The sequence below is a fragment of the Ornithorhynchus anatinus genome, chromosome 8, assembly GCF_004115215.2.
Source record: "Ornithorhynchus anatinus isolate Pmale09 chromosome 8, mOrnAna1.pri.v4, whole genome shotgun sequence".
Lineage (NCBI taxonomy): Eukaryota > Metazoa > Chordata > Mammalia > Monotremata > Ornithorhynchidae > Ornithorhynchus > Ornithorhynchus anatinus.
Genome location: NC_041735.1, coordinates 67,377,663 through 67,393,793, shown reverse-complemented (window position 1 = coordinate 67,393,793; position 16,131 = coordinate 67,377,663).

Here is a 16,131-nt window from a genome sequence, read left to right as displayed (position 1 = left end):
ATTGGTTTTCATCCACCCCACCGCTTAGGACAGTGACTGGCGCAGAGTAAGCGCTTAACAAAAACCCCAATTATTATTATTACCATTTAAAAAAAGGAGCTGCCAAGCTAATGTTCACCTATATCCGGTTCTACACAGAGCCTCGGGTGGGTAGAAAACGGTGCGGAGAGTCACCTTGGAAACCCAGATGCTTCTTCTGCAGGGAACAAGGGGTTGGGAGGCGAGCAGGCTGCTGATTCTGGTTTGTTGTGCCCTCCTGCCTGGGTATTTTCTTAGCATCGGGTGAACTCATTTGCACCTGTTTAAAGCTCGCCTAGCTGTTCAGTAAGTGTACCAGTAGGGGCCTTCACTTATCCCATTTGCATTTCCAAGTGGTTAAATTGTTTTGCAATTGCCTTCCAGGAAGACGCCTTTTACAAATCTGCTGGATGTCTCAAAATGCCAAAAACTCTCGATTTCTGACAGTGTGAAAGCACAAAGGAAAGGAGAGGGGAGTCTCTTCCCCAGACGAATAGCGAGCAGGATCTAGCTATCGATCGCATTATTCGGCGTTTACTGTGTGCAGAGCATTCATTCATTCAATGGTATTTATTGAGCGCTTGCCGTGTGCAGAGCACCGTACTGAGCGCTTGGACTGGACAAATCGGTAACAGAGACAGTGCCTGCCCTTTGACCGGCTTACAGTCTAATCGAGCACTGCACCGAGCGCTTGGGAGAGTGCCACAGAGCAGAGTTGGTAGAACAGGTTCCCCGTCTACAAGGAGCTTACAGTCTGGAGAGGGGAGGCAGACGTTAAAATAAGTTACTTACGTAAAGTTATTGCTCTGTTGTACTTTCCCAAGCGCTTAGTACAGGGCTCTGCACACAGAAGGCGCTCAGTAAATACGACCGAATGAACGAATAGTAAGCGTTTAACAAATTCCATCCTCCTCCTCCTGCTCTCCCAGTTCTCTGTGTCCCTCTCAAATTGTGGAGCTTTACGTCTTTGAATTCCCGAGAGGCCGGTTGTGTTTTTCTGTTTGTTTGTCTCAGCGCCACCGATCCAAAGTGCACCTCCATTGTGAATAGCCGACGCGTGTGTCTGTTCTGCTTAATTCTGACATTTTAAGCCTGTAAACAGAGGATTGTGATTTGGATGGCACTCTCTCTCCGAATCAATATCCCTTTTAAAATGTGGAAATTCTTGGCGACTTTAAAGCTGCCAGAAATCCATTCACATCACATCAGCTCACCGTGCCAATTCCGTACAGACTCACCATCAGCACGGATCTTTCCGTTTGTGATTTTTAGGGAGAGAAACGTCGTCGGTGTTCACCAGACAATTCTCCCAGGAAAGCAGAAGGAGTTACGGTCTTCCCGCTAAAAGAGCTGCGCACAGGGAATGAGGGCTTTGGCTTCAATCCAGTTCATTTCATCCTAATGACTCTTCTGTCATTGATTTATTTATTTGCATTAATATCCAGCTCCTTCTCCAGACTATAAGCTCATTGTGGGCAGGGAATGTGTCTGCTTTTTGCTGTATCGTGCTCTCCCAGTTGCTGAGTTCAGTGCTCTGCACACAGAAAGTGCTCAATAAATACAACTGAACGAATGAATTCTGGGCTAGTTCCCTTTCTCTGGGGCAGCTGCCTTCCCTCGTATCTACCTCAGCGCTTAGATCAGTGTTGACACGTAAGAAGTACTTAAATATTAAAACAAAAATAACTGGCAGTCTCTCTCTCCTTCACACTTCCACCCTCCCCACTGTGCCATCTCCTCTCCCGTCCTGTCCTTGGGAAGCATTTGGGAGTTTCCGATGTCCTAAACGGGTGAGAGAAGTTCTTACTCCTCGGCTGTATCTGTCCAAGACGCAGGAATTAATCAATCGATCAATCGATGGTATTCGCCGAGTGCTTACTCTAAACAGAGTGCTGATCTAGATTCTTGGGAGAGCCTTACCGAAGGCCCATCTCCTCCAAAAGGCCTTCCCTGCCTAAGCCCTGCTTTCCTCTTCTCCCGCTCCCTCCGCATCACCTTGACTCGCTCCCTTTAATAATGACGTTGGCATTCGTTAAGCTCTTGCCGTGTGCAAAGCGCTGTTCTAAGCGCTGGGGAGGATACGACAGCGTGGCTCAGTGGAAAGAGCCCGGGCTTGGGAGTCAGAGGTCATGGGCTCGAATCCCGGCTCCGCCGCTTGGCAGCTGTGCGACTGTGGGCAGGTCACTTACCTTCCCGGTGCCTCAGTTCCCGCCTCTGGAAAATGGGGATGAAGACTGTGAGCCTCACGTGGGACAACCTGATGACCCTGGATCTCCCCCAGCGCTTAGAACAGTGCTCTGCACATAGTAAGCGCTTAACAAATACCAACAATGTTATTATTATTACAAGGCGATCGGCCTGTCCCACGTGGGGCTCACAGTCTTCATCCTCACGTTACGGATGAGGTCACTGAGGTCCAGAGAAGTGAAGTGACTTGCCTAAAGTCACACAGCTGACAAGCGGCGGAGCCGGGATTTGAACCCACGATCTCTGACTCCCCAGCCCGGGCTCTTTCCACTGAGCCACGCTGCTTCTCTATTCATCTTCTCTATTCTGCTTCTTTATTCCTCAACCCCTCCACAGCCCCATGGCACTTTTGTCCAAATCTGTCACTTATTTATAGCAATGTCTGTCTCTCCCCCTCTAGACTGTCAGCTCACTGTGGGCTGGAAATATGTCTGTTATTATACTGTCCTCTCCCAAGAGTTTAGTGCAGTCCTTTGCAAACAGTGCTCAATAAATATGATTGACTGATTTACCAGCATTGCAATGGGGTTAATAATGTGCAGAGCACTGTTACATAATAATTACTATGCGCTTACTCTTACTAGTTACATAATAATGTTACTATGCGCAGAGCACTGTTCTAAGCGCTGGGGTAGATACAGGATAATCAGGTTGTCCCACATGAGGCTCGCAGTCTTAATCCCCATTGACTGAGCGCTTACTATGTGCAGAGCACTGTACTGAGCGCTCGGAACGAACCAGTCGGCAACAGATAGAGACGGTCGCTGCCGTTTGACGGGGAGATGAGGTAACCAAGGCCCAGAGAAGCGAAGTGACTTGCTCACAGTCACACAGCTGACAGGCGGCGGAGCCGGGATTCGAACCCACGGGCTCCGACTCCCAGGCCCGGGCTCTTTCCACTGAGCCACGCTGCTTCTCCTGGGTTACTAGGCATAGTCCTTCCCCACAAGGAGCCTCGCGATCTAGAGGGGGATACAGACCTTACTCTGAATCCTGACCACGGACACAAATCCGTCGGGGTGAGGTCGGGGGTGAATATCCAGTCTTTAAAGGGCACAGATCCAAGTGCGGAGGAGATGCAGTGGGGAAAACCAAGGCTGAGTTGGAGAAGGCCTTTTGCAAGAGACGCGATTTTATCAAGGCTTTGAAGGTGGAGAGAATGGTGTCTTGGAGAGAGCGGCGGTCTCTCCCATAGGAGGGGGGAGAAAGTTCCAAGCCAGGAGGAGGCTGTGGATGAAGGGTCGCTGGTGGGACAGATGAGATTGAGACAGACGAGAAGCCGAGTGGCTTAGGGGCAAGAACACGGGCTCGGGAGTCAGACTGCCGTGGCCTCCCATCCCGGCTCCGCCACGCGTCGACAGTGTGACTTTGGACAAGTCACTTCCCTTCTCTGGGCCTCAGTTCCCCCACCTGGTAAATGGGGATTAAGACTGTGACCTCCACGTGGGACGGGGACTGAGGTCAACCTGATTACCGGGTATCGGAGAAGCGGCGTGGCTCCGTGGCAAGAGCCCGGGCTTGGGAGTCGGGGATCACGGGTTCGAATCGCGGCTCCGCCGCCTGTCAGCTCTGTGACTGTGGGCAAGTCACTCCGCTTCTCTGGGCCTCGGTTACCTCATCTCCCCGTCAAACGGCAGGGACCGTCTCTATCTGTTGCCGACTCGTTCGTTCCGACCGCTTAGTACAGCGCTCCGCACATAGTAAGCGCTCAGTAAATACTATTGAATAAAATGGGGATTAAGACTGTGAGCCTCACGTGGGACCAACTGATCACCCTATATCTCCCCCAGCGCTTAGAACGGTGCTCTGCACATAGTAAGCGCTTAACAAATACCAACATTATCATCAGGTCCGGGGTTTGGCGGAGCGCCCCCCGGAGCGCCTCTTCCTCTCCTACCCGTACAGTCTTCGGCCCACCTCCTCCAAGAAGCCTTCCCTGACTGCGCCCTCCTCTCCCCTCCCCCCCACTCCCTTCTGCTCCGCTCTGACTCGCTCCTTCGTTCATCCTCCCTCCCATCCCCGCACCACATTTCTATAGATCTATCAAGATCTGCTTTTTATTTATTCATCTATTTATGATTTGGGTTATATCTGTGTCTGTCCCCCCCCCCCCACTAAACTGTGAGCTCCTTCTGGTCAGGAATGGGTCTGTTGCTATATTGTCCTCTACCAAGTGATTAGTACAGTGCTTTGCACATAGTAGACACTCAGTAAATAGGACTGAATGAACGAAACACTACCGCGCAGGCTTAGTGAACGCGTAGCCCATTGGACAGGGCATGTGCCTGGGAGTCAAGGGACCCGAGTTCTATTCCTGGCTCTGCCTCTCGCCTGTCGTGTGACCCCGGGCAAGTCACTTGACTTCTCGGGGCCTCCATTTCCTCATCTGTAAAATGGGTCTCCGATGCCTATTCTCCCTCCACTTTAGGATGCAATCCCCAAGCGGATCAGGGTCTGCGTCCCATCCGATTAGCTCGTCCCTACGCCAGCACTTAATCCTGTGCCCGGCACCCAGTCAGCAATTAATAAATAGCACGGCTATTAACATTTAATGACTCTCTTGCGACGTATAAATTGTCTTTTTCGCTTCTGCCTTTTCTCATCTCTCTCTCTCGTCTCACCCGTATGGTCAATCGTTCATGAAATCCTGACGGTGCTACCTTCAAGACATCTCTAGGATCCACCCTTTCCACTCCTTCGAATCTGCTACCAGGATGATCCGAGCATTCGTCATTTCCCCACTTGACTAGTTGAATACTGGGGAAGCAGCATGGTGTAGTGGATAGAGTCCAGGGCTGGGAGCCAGAAGGTCATGGATTCTAATCCTGGCTCCACCACGTATCTGCTGTGTGACCTCGGGCAGGTCGTTTAACTCCTCTGGGCCTCGGTTCCCTCGTCTGTAAAATGGGGATTGAGAATGTGAGCCCACCTAGGACAGGGACTCTGTCTAACCCGATTTGCTTGAATCTACCCCAGCACTCAATACCGTGCCTGGCGCATACGGTAAGTACTTAATAACGTCGGTATCTGTTAAGCGCTTGCTACGTTCAGAGCACTGTCCTAAACGCTGGGGTAGATGCGGGGTCATCAGTTGGTCCCACGTGGGGCTCGCAGTCTTCATCCCCATTTGACAGATGAGGTAACGGAGGCCCAGAGAAGTGAAGTGACTCGCCCACAGTCACACAGCTGCCAAGTGTCAGATCCGGGATTCGAACCCATGACCCCTGACTCCCAAGCCCGGGCTCTTTCCACGCTACAAAAACCACAATTATTACCAATTTTATTATTACTGCCTCAGCCTCCCCACTGGCCTTCCTGCCTCCTTTCTCTCCCCGCTCCAGTCCATACTTGGCTCTGCTGCCCTGAATGTTTTTCGAAAAAAAGGTCGCGCAGCAGACGAGCGGCGGAGCCGGGATTAGAACCCAGGTCTTTCGGACTCCCAGGTCCGGATTCTATCCACTAGGCTTCGCTGCTTCCATATCCCCATTGGAGCATCATCTCCTTGAAGGCAGAGAGCAGGAGAATCACTTCTATTATCGAAGGCCCAGTAGAAGCGGCGTGGCTCGGTGGAAAGAGCCCGGGCTTGGGGGTCAGAGGTCTTGGGTTCTAATCCCGCCTCCGCCACTTCACAGCTGCGTGACTTTGGGCGAGTCACTTCATTTCTCTGTGGCTCAGTTATCTCGTCTGTAAAATGGGGATTAAGTCTGAGCCCCAGATGGACCAACCTTATTACCTTGTATCTACCCCAGGGTTTAGAACAATGCTTGGCACATAGTAAGCGCTCAACAAATACCATCGTCACCATCTTTAGGTTCTTCATGAATATCCTCGATCGGCCGTTGTCGGCTTAGTTGGTGACAATAATGTTGCAGTTTCCCACCATTGTTCATTTAATGGAAAACAATACCCACGGTTTTATCAGCCTGCTTCCTAAGGAGCCGTCCTAGCTGGGGTCAGATTAAAGAAAGGGAAAATAATAATTGGATATGTCGTAAAAATGCTGCGGCGTCATTAATTAACAGTCCTGGGAACGGTCTTAATCTCTGATTCGTGGATTCAAAAATAAATTCCACATACAGCCTTGCTTTGTTTCAAATTGCGTACGTGGGTGTGTGTTTGTGTATGGGGATGGAGGGGCATGGACCCGGGGGGCCAAGTGTTTAACGAGTACCGTGCTCCTGAAATCGAGTCTTTCATTTTGATCTGCTCATTCCCCGTCCTCCTCGGATTGGGAGTCCCATCTGAGACCGTGACCGTGTCCAATAGGCTTATACCGAGGCCTCGCGGAAAGGACGTGAGTTCGAATGCCGGCTCCGCCAGTCGTCTGCTGGGTGACCTTGTTCGGGTCATTTCATTTCTCCGGGCCTCAGTTCCCTCACCTGGAAAATGGGGATTGAGACTATGAGTGCCCCACGGTACGGGGACCGTGTCCAACCCGATTTGCTCGTCTACATCCTAGCGCTTAGTACAGCGCCTGGCACAAAGTAAGGGCTGAACCAATACCGTTATTCTTATATTGTCCAAGTTAATCAGGTTGGACACAGTCCTTGTCCCGCATGAGGCTCACGGTCTTAATCCCCATTTTACGGGTGAGGTAAGTGACGCGCAGAGAAGATAAGCGACTTGCCCAAGATCACACAGCAGACAGGTGGCGGCGCTGGGATTAGAACTCAGATTCTCCTGACTCCCAGGCCCGGGCTCTACCCACTAGACTGTACTACCCCCTGGGGTTGGTGAATGTGACTACTCTCACAGGTACTCAGTACAGTACTCTGCACATAGTGAGTGCTCAATAAAAGCCATTGATTGATTGATCGATAGAATGATTATTTCTAATGCCATTTGTTGAGCGCTCACTCTATGTTGGGCACTTACTCAGCGCAGGGGTTAATCGGGTTGAACCCGGTCCCTGTCCTACATGGGATTCACCGTCTAAGTAGGAAGGAGAGCAAGTTGCAGAGTTTCCCGTATGTGATCCACGTTGCGATTGTAACAGTAGTGATAATCGGGCTATTCGTCATCCGCTTACTATATCTCCAGCACCGTACCCAGCGCTGGGGCAGGTACAAGATAATCAGGTTGGACACGGCCCCCGGCCCATGTGGGACTCGCAGTCTAAGGGAGAGGGAGGGAGACCAGCTATTGAATCCCCCATTTTACAGATGAAAAACAGAGACCCGTAGTGACTTCCCCAAGGTCACACGGCAGGCGAGCGGCGGAGTCGGAATTAGTACCCGGGTCCTCTGCCTCCCGGCCCCGGTGCTCTCCCCGCTAGGCCACGCCGCTTCGCTGTTGACTTGGAACCAAATTGCAAAGTCAAAAATTCTGACCTAAGGGGGTGAAACTGTCATAAGACGTGATTCCTCAGAGCTGGGCAGCTGTGCTCTTGGTTTCTCTTTCCCTTCTCTTGTACTTCGTATGCGAAATTACCATAATGTACAAAAGATGTCACCCTAATTGGGATATTTCTGAACGGGGAAAAAAGAAAAGGTCGCCACTCATCGGAGCACGCTTGAACCATCGGATAATTCCCGAACCGGGAAAATGTGATCAGGAGAGGTTTAATAGCCGATTTTCATTATTTAGACAGCCAGAGGAGTTTCCTCTTTTCGCTCTCCAAGGCGGAACACCTTCCAAATGCTGCCGTCAGCGGGTATGGAGCCGAGAAGATATTTTGTAAGGAAGAAATCTGATCGCCCGGGGCGGGGGGGGTCGACTTGGATCTTTATTATTATTATTATTAATAGTAATGATGATAATGATGATAAAAATAGCATTTGTTAAGTGTTTACCGTGTCAGGCACTGTAATGAGCACTGGGATAGATAGGGGCATAAGAGACAGAGCATGGGAGTAAGAGGTCATGGATTCTAATCCCAGCTCTGCCACTTATAATAATAATGATGATGGCATTTGTTAAGCGCTTACTATGTGTCTTCTGTTCTTAGCACTGGGATAGATACAAGGTAATCAGGATGGCCACAGTCTCTGTCCCACATGGGGCTCACGGCCTCAATCCCCATTTTAGCAGCTGAGGTAACTGAGGCCCAGACAGGTGAAGTGACTTGCCCAGGGTCACCCAGCAGACAAATGGTGGAGCAGAGATTAGAACCCATGTCCCTCCGCCTCTCAGGCCCGTGCTCCATCCACTACGTCACGCTGTTTCTTGTCTGCTGTGTGACCTTGGGCAAGTTATTTCGCTTCTCTGGACCTCAGTTACCTCATCTGTAAAACGCAGATTGAGACTGTGAGCCCCATGTGGGACAGGGACTGTGTCCGACCCCGATTTGCTCGTATCCACCCCGACGCTTAGTACAGCGCCTGGCACATAGTGAGCACTTAACCGATAGCATAATTATTACCATTATCATATAGAACTACAGATTGGGACATAAATGCTGTTGGGCTGAGGATGGGGTGAATATCCCAGCTCTGCCACTTGACGGCTGTGTGACTGTGGGCAAGTCACTTAACTTCTTTGTGCCTCAGTTACCTCATCTGTAAAATGGGGATTAACTGTGAGCCTCACGTGGGACGACCTGATTACCCTGTCTCTACCCCAGCGCTTAGAACAGTGCTCGGCACATAGTAAGCGCTTAACAAATACCAACATCATTATTATTATTATTATTATGAATCAACTGCTTAAAGGAGATAGATCCAAATGTAAGGGCGTGCGGAGGGGAAAAGGAGTCAGGAGGAAGCGGGCTTAATCAGGGAAGGCCTCTCGGAGGAGATTTAATTTATTTATTGGTACTGATGTATGTCTCCCCCTCAAGACTGCAAGCTCATTATGGGCAGGGAATGTGTCTGTTTATTGTTTCACTGTCCTCTCCCCAGCGCTTCATAGAATGCTCTGCACATAGACTGAGCGACCTCAATGAAGCTTTGAATTTGAGGATGATAATAGTAATAAAAAGAATGATAATAATAATCATAACAACACTTTAAGTACTTTAAGTGCTTACTATGGGCCAAACACTGTTCTAAGCCCTGGGGTAGATACAAGTTAATCAGGTTGGACTCAGTCCCATGTAGGACTCACAGTCTTAATCCCCATTTTACAGATGAGGGAACGGAAGCCCGGAGAAGTCAAGCGACTCGTCCAAAGTCACACAGCAGACATGTGGCAGAGCTGGGATTAAAACCCAGGTCCTCCTGATACCTAGGCCCGGGTTCTAATCGCTGAGTGATAGTCCGGTGTGTACGGAGCGGGGACGGCATTCCAGGGCAAAGGGAAGATGTGGGAAAGGGGTTGGCGGGGAGAGAGACGAGATCGAGACGCAAGACTCTCCAAACAGCATCTCTCTGGGGGCCACCGTCCTCCAGCCTCCAACCAAGCGCTTAGCACGGTGCCTTGCACACAGTAAGCACTTAATAAATACGATCGAATGAACCAGTTATCCTCAGCTGTGGCCTCCGGGACACTAGAAGCTCGTCACTCTCCCAGATACGGTCGCTTCTGACTTAACGGGCCTTTTCCTTTCTTGACGCCATCCGCTTCGTTTGCGTACGGGAACGAGAGGATATTAAGACATTCTTTTCCTCCCCGCCCGCTGAGCAACCTGCCTCTGGAGAAATAAAGTTGCTCTCCCCTACATATTTCTCTGGATGAGGAACTAATGAAAACTTTTTAATTAGCCTCATGAATTTCTTCTAAGGCTCACACAGTTTACATCTCTCCAGACTTCGCCACGACGGCTTCCCTCTCCGTCACAGGCGGGCCCAGATATAGAAGGCGAAGCGCGACCTCCGTTCGGCAGGCGGATGGAGAGGCAAGATGGCGGCGGGTTCCCAGTGAGGAGATCGGAGCGTTCTCCTTCCTCCAACCTCTCCCACTCCCGCCATCCTGTTCCCCTAAGCCCCTTCACTGGGTTCAGGCATCAGTGGGGTTTAAACGAGCACATATTCGGGGAAGTACGCTGTCATAGCCGCCCTCAGGGTGGCACCCGGAGAGTTTCCGGTACTCTACCAGTCTCGTCTATGGGAGGGAGAGTCCAGCAGAGGCCCGTCCATTCCATTCCTAGCTTGGCCAGTGGCTAGAGATGGCAGGCCATCGGCTACGAGTTAAAACTCCCCCGTGCTGGGCAGCGGCGGCCTGGGAGAGAGTCAAGGGCGGAGACTCGAGTTGACTGCGTGGAAGGCGGCGATGGTCAACCATTTCCGGATTTTTACCAAGAAAACTCTACGGATCCACTACCGGAACGATGGCAGAGGGAGAGCGGGGCGTTCTGGGAGAGAGGTGTCCGTGGCGTCGCTGTGGATGGCGTCGCCACGGATCGGAGATGATTTGACGGCATGAGACAAGACACTGTGATAAGCCCCGGGGAGAATACAGGAGTTAGTTGACATAATCCTTGCCCTCAAGAAACTTAAGGTCTTCTTTGTGTACTGAACACCTGGGAGAGGATAATAGGGCTTAGTAAACATGATCCCTGCCCTAGAGGAGTTTACAGTCTACTGCGTGCAGAGCGCTGTGCTGAGTGCTTGGGAGAGTACAATAATAATAATTGATAATAATTATGGGACTTGTTAAATGCACTATGTGACAAGCACTATTCTCAGCACTGGAGTAGATACAAATTAATCAGGTTGGACCCAGTTTCTGTCCCACATGGGCTCACGCTCTTAATCCCCGTTTTACAGATGAGGAAACCGAGGCTCAGAGAATTTAAGTGACTTGCCCAAGGTCGTACAGCAGACATGCGGCGGAGCCGGTATTAGAACCTAGGTCGTTCTGACTCCCAGGCCCGTGCTCTATAATAATAAAAACAATTATGGTATTTGTTAAGCACTTCTTATGAGCCAAGCACTGTTCTAAGCTCTGGGGTAGATATAAGGAAATCAGGTTGACCCACTTGGGGCTCATGGTCTTAGTCCCCATTTTACAGATGAGGTGATCGAGGCAGAGAGAAGTGAAGCGACTTGGACAAGGTCACACAGCAGACAATGTGCGGAGCTGGGATTAGAAGCCACATCCTCTGAGTCCCAAGCCCAGGTCCTTGTCACTAGGCCTGATTCCATTTATTTGCTATCGTTTTAATGAGATGTTCTTCCCCCCGATTCTATTTATTGCCATTGTTCTCGTCTGTCCGTCTCCCCCGATTAGACCGTGAGCCCGTCAGAGGGCAGGGACTGTATCTGTTACCGATTTGTCCATTCCAAGCGCTTAGTCCAGTGCTCTGCGCATAGTAAGCGTTCAATAAATACTATTGAATGAATGAATGAGTGAATAGGCCACGCTGCTCCTCTAGAACAATAGACATGATCTCTTCATCACGATTATGATTATGATTATCATTACTATACGTGATAAGTTCTTACTACGTACCAAGCACCGAGCTAAGAACAAGTTAATCTGACTGGACCCCCTCTCTGTCCCACACAGGGCTCGGCAGTTTAAGTAAGAGGAGTAGAATTCAATCTGCATTTTGCAGATGAGGAAACTGAAGCACAGAAAATTTAAGTGACTTGCCCGAGGTCATTCAGCAGAGAAGTAGGGGAGGAGGGAATATCCCCTCAAGGTGCTTTCAATCTATCCAGGAAGGCGGATCTAAAGTCATTTACAGATGGGAGAAGAGAGGAAAAAGGGATAACTTGAATACAAACAGAACCAACAGAGGAAGCATTTTTAAGACCACGGTAAAACCAGTGAAGCGACCCGCCCAGCAAGCACGTGATAAAAATAGGTTTAGAACCCAGGCCCTTTGATTCCCAGGCCTGTGTTTTTTTCCAGAAGACCACTCTGCTTCCCTTTTCTGCTGCTTCTGGAAAAGGAGATGTGATTCCTTCTCTTAGAGAACTAAAGTAGAGCTTAATTCCAGTCTCACTCCACAGTTAGCTAGAATTTGGGGCATCAGCTAGCAGCTCAATCGGTCATCATTTAAAGAACGTCCATAGTCCCCAAACATATTTATTTTATCGTGAAACTCCATATTATTAGGAAAAAAAAAAAAAGAAACGGCGGGGTGTATATTGACTTTCCTCAGAAAAGGTTCTAATCACGTGCTTTATGAGGAAAAAAATGAAGGGGAAAAAGAGACCTGCGTTTTAAGAAGACCAACCCAGAGGCCCAAATCTAACTCGTCTCCTTCTCGGGATCAAAATTCCTCCTCTATCGGCTCTCTCGCCTAAGTCTTCCATCCGCCAAATGCTCTCCGATCCTCAACGACTTCCTCCGGGGAAATCAGACGCTCAAAAGACTGTGTTCCTCTTTCTAGAAAGCCATTTTCTACCGAGTTCCAGTCAGAGTACAGAGGCAGACTAAGTGTCTTTCGGCCACCTGGAGCACAGGCCAGAGAGGTAACGGACGTCAAGAGACCCGGATTCGAGTCTCAGTCCCGATGATGGCTGCTGTGTGACCTTAGACAAGTCACTTCACCTCTCAGTGTCCCAGTTTCCTCATCTCTGAGAGGAGGTAAGGAAGGTCGGTGTCGGAAAGACGGGCCAGTTTTGTAATCTCCTATCCACCTCAGGGTTTAGCACGTGGTGGATGACTAATATCTACAGTCGATCGATCGTATTTATCAAGCACTTACAATGTGCAGAGTACTGTGCTAAGCTCTTGGACTAAAAAATCATGACAATTATAATTGTTTTAATATTTATGAAGTGGTTACTGTACGTAGTAGCATCATAATAATAATTATAATTACAGTACTTGTTAAGCACTTACTATATGCCAAGCATTTTTCTAAGCGCCGGGGTAGATACAATTTAATCAGGACGGACCCAGTCCCTGTCCCACATGGGACTCACACTCTTAATCCCCATTTAACAAATGTGGTAACTGAGGTCCAGAGAAGTGAAATGACTTGCCCCAGGTCACAAAACAGACATTTGGTGGAGCTGGGGTTAGAACCCAGACCCTTCTGACAATCAGGCCCGGGCTTTATCCACTAAGCCACGCTGCTTCACATGCTGAGTGATATAAGAATAACAATATCAATAATAATAATAATGATCACAAAGGTATTGGTTAAGCGCTTACTAGGGTCCAGGCACTGTTCTAAGCACTGGGGTAGATGCAAGATGATCAGGTTGGACACAGTCCCTGCGCCACACGAGTCTCAGCAGGCAGGGGAACGGGAATTGAATCCCCATTTTACAGATGAGGTAACCGAGGCCCAGGGAAGGGAGGCGACTTGCTCAAGGTCACACAGCAGAAGAGAGGAGAGGTGGGGTTAGAACTCGGGCCCAGGCTCTTTCCAATTGACAACGCTGCTTTTCCAAAATACACATCCGATAAAAAGTTGGATACGGGCCCCATATCTCCTAGAAGATAAAGACCTCCTTATCCTCATTTTACAGATCGGGCAACTCCGACCCAGAGAGATTGCTCGACAGATCAAGTCGCCTAGCAGGGCCAGGCCTCCTACTGTTCTTGAACCTACTCTCAATTTAGATGTCGGATTTTTCCCAGATACACAACGCGCAGCTCCTCCCGTCCCTAAGATAATTCAGAAACTGGAGAAAATACATCATTACCGAAACTACTTTTGCCTTTGGTCACTTTCTAGATCGGAAAAAGCGAGGGGTGGATGGGGGATTTCAGAAAACACCGACCGATGGGCATTCACTCGTTCCTTCTATTTCGACAACCCAGGCCAGGAACTAAACTACACATCTTTCAAATATGGGGAGGCAGATAAAGGATCATTAATAAAATGAGCTCGATGTGGTTACAACTGTGGGTCCCAAGTGCTGAAAACAAGAACAGAGTAGGTTTCTTCCCTAACCAATCAATGGTATCTACGAGCACTTGTGCGCAGAACACCGTACTAAGCGCTTAGGAGAATACAACAGAGTTGGTAAGACACATTCCCTCTCCACCCATCAATCAATGAATCGAGAAGCAGCGTGGCTCAGTGCAAAGAGCCCGGGCTTGGGAGTCAGAGATCATGGGTTCGAATCCCGGCTCTGCCCCTTGTCAGCTGCGTGACTGTGGGCAAGTCACTTCGCTGCTCTGGGCCTCGGTTACCTCATCTGTAAAATGGGGATTAACTGTGAGCCTCACGTGGGACAACCCGATTACCCTGTATCTCCCCCAGCGCTTAGAACAGTGCTATGCACCTAGTAAGCGCTTAACAAATACCAACATTATTATTAATATGAATGGTATTTATTGAGCGCTTACGGTGTGCCGGGCACTGTACTCATTGCTTGGGAGAACGCGATCCAACAACAGATCAGAATCGGTAGACACGTTCCCTGCCCGCGACGAGCTTACAGTCTAGAGGAGCAAGACACCATGAGCTGAGCGTTCAGTACAGCGCTCAACCCACACGATAGGGGCTCGATCAGTGACGATCACGACGGTCGTGAGGACGATGATATTGAGAACAACGGAGAAGCTCAGCGTCTAGACTGTAAGCTCACCGAGGGTGGGGGATGGGTCTGTTTACTGCTAAATTTTACCCTCCCAAGCCATGGCGCAGTGCTCCACACACAGTAAGTGCTCAATAAATACGACTGACTGGAGAATCGTGACCCCCTACCCCAGTAACCCGCGGGAAGAAATCGATGCTCTTCCCGTCTAGACCGGAAGCTCGATGTGGGCAGGGAACGTGTCTGCTAGTTCGGTTGTATCGTACTCTCCCAGGAGCTAGCAAGGTGCTCTGTACATAGTCAGCGCTCAATAAATACCGTCGATTGAGTGATTGGGGGATGGGTGTTGGCACTGGGGGGTTTGCCGAGCTCCTCTGGCCCTCTCTCACCTCGCCTGTCGTGCCCACGCTGACACGACAGGTGCAACACACAGAGAAGCGTCCCCGAACAAGCAGCGCGGTCAGACGGATGAAGCTCGAGCCCGGGAGCCAGAGGACCCGGGTTCTAATCCCGTCTCCTCCCCTGGTCTGCTGTGCGACCTCGGGCAAGTCATTTCACATCTCTGTGCTTTAGTCACCTCCTCCGTAAAATGGGGATGAAGATCGTGAACCCCAAGTGGGACAGGGACTGGGTCCAACGTGATTACCTTATATCTACCCCCCATGCTTAGAATAATAATGTTGGTATTTGTTAAGCGCTTACTGTGCGCAGAGCACCGTTCTAAGCGCTGGGGGAGATACAGAGTGATCAGGTTGTCCCACTTGAGGCTCACAGTTAATCCCCATTTTACAGATGAGGTAACTGAGGCACAGAGAATAATAATGATAATGTTGGTATTTGTTAAGCGCTTACCACGTGCAGAGCACTGTTCTAAGCGCTGGGGTAGGTATAGGGTAATCAGGTTGCCCCACATGAGGTTCACAGTTAATCCCCATTTTACAGACGGGGTAACTGAGGCCCAGAGAAGTGAAGTGACTCGCCCACAGTCACACAGCTGACAAGGGGCAGAGCCGGGAGTCGAACCTGTATATATTTTCGTTACCCTATTTATTTTGTTAATGAATCGTACATCGCCTCGATTCTATTTAGTCGCCATCGGTTTTTACGAGACGTTCTTCCCCTCGACTCTGTTTATCGCCATCGTTCCCGTCCGTCCGTCTCCCCCGATCAGACCGTGAGCCCGTCAGACGGCGGGGACCGTCTCTATCTGTTGCCGACTTGTTCGTCCCAAGCGCTTAGTACAGTGCTCTGCACATAGTAAGCGCTCAATAAATACTATTGAATGAATGAATGAATGAATGAATGAATGAATGAATGAACCCATGATCTCTGACTCCGAAGCCCAGGCTCTTTCCGCTGTGCCACGCTGCTTAGAACAGTGTTTGGCACATAGTAAGCGCTGAACAAAGTCCATAATAATAACAATAGACGGTCAGCTCCACGGGGGACTGGGACCGTGTCCGGTCTGATTATATTATTATTATTATTATGATGATGTTGGTATTTGTTAAGCGCTTACTCTGTGCAGACCACTGTTCTA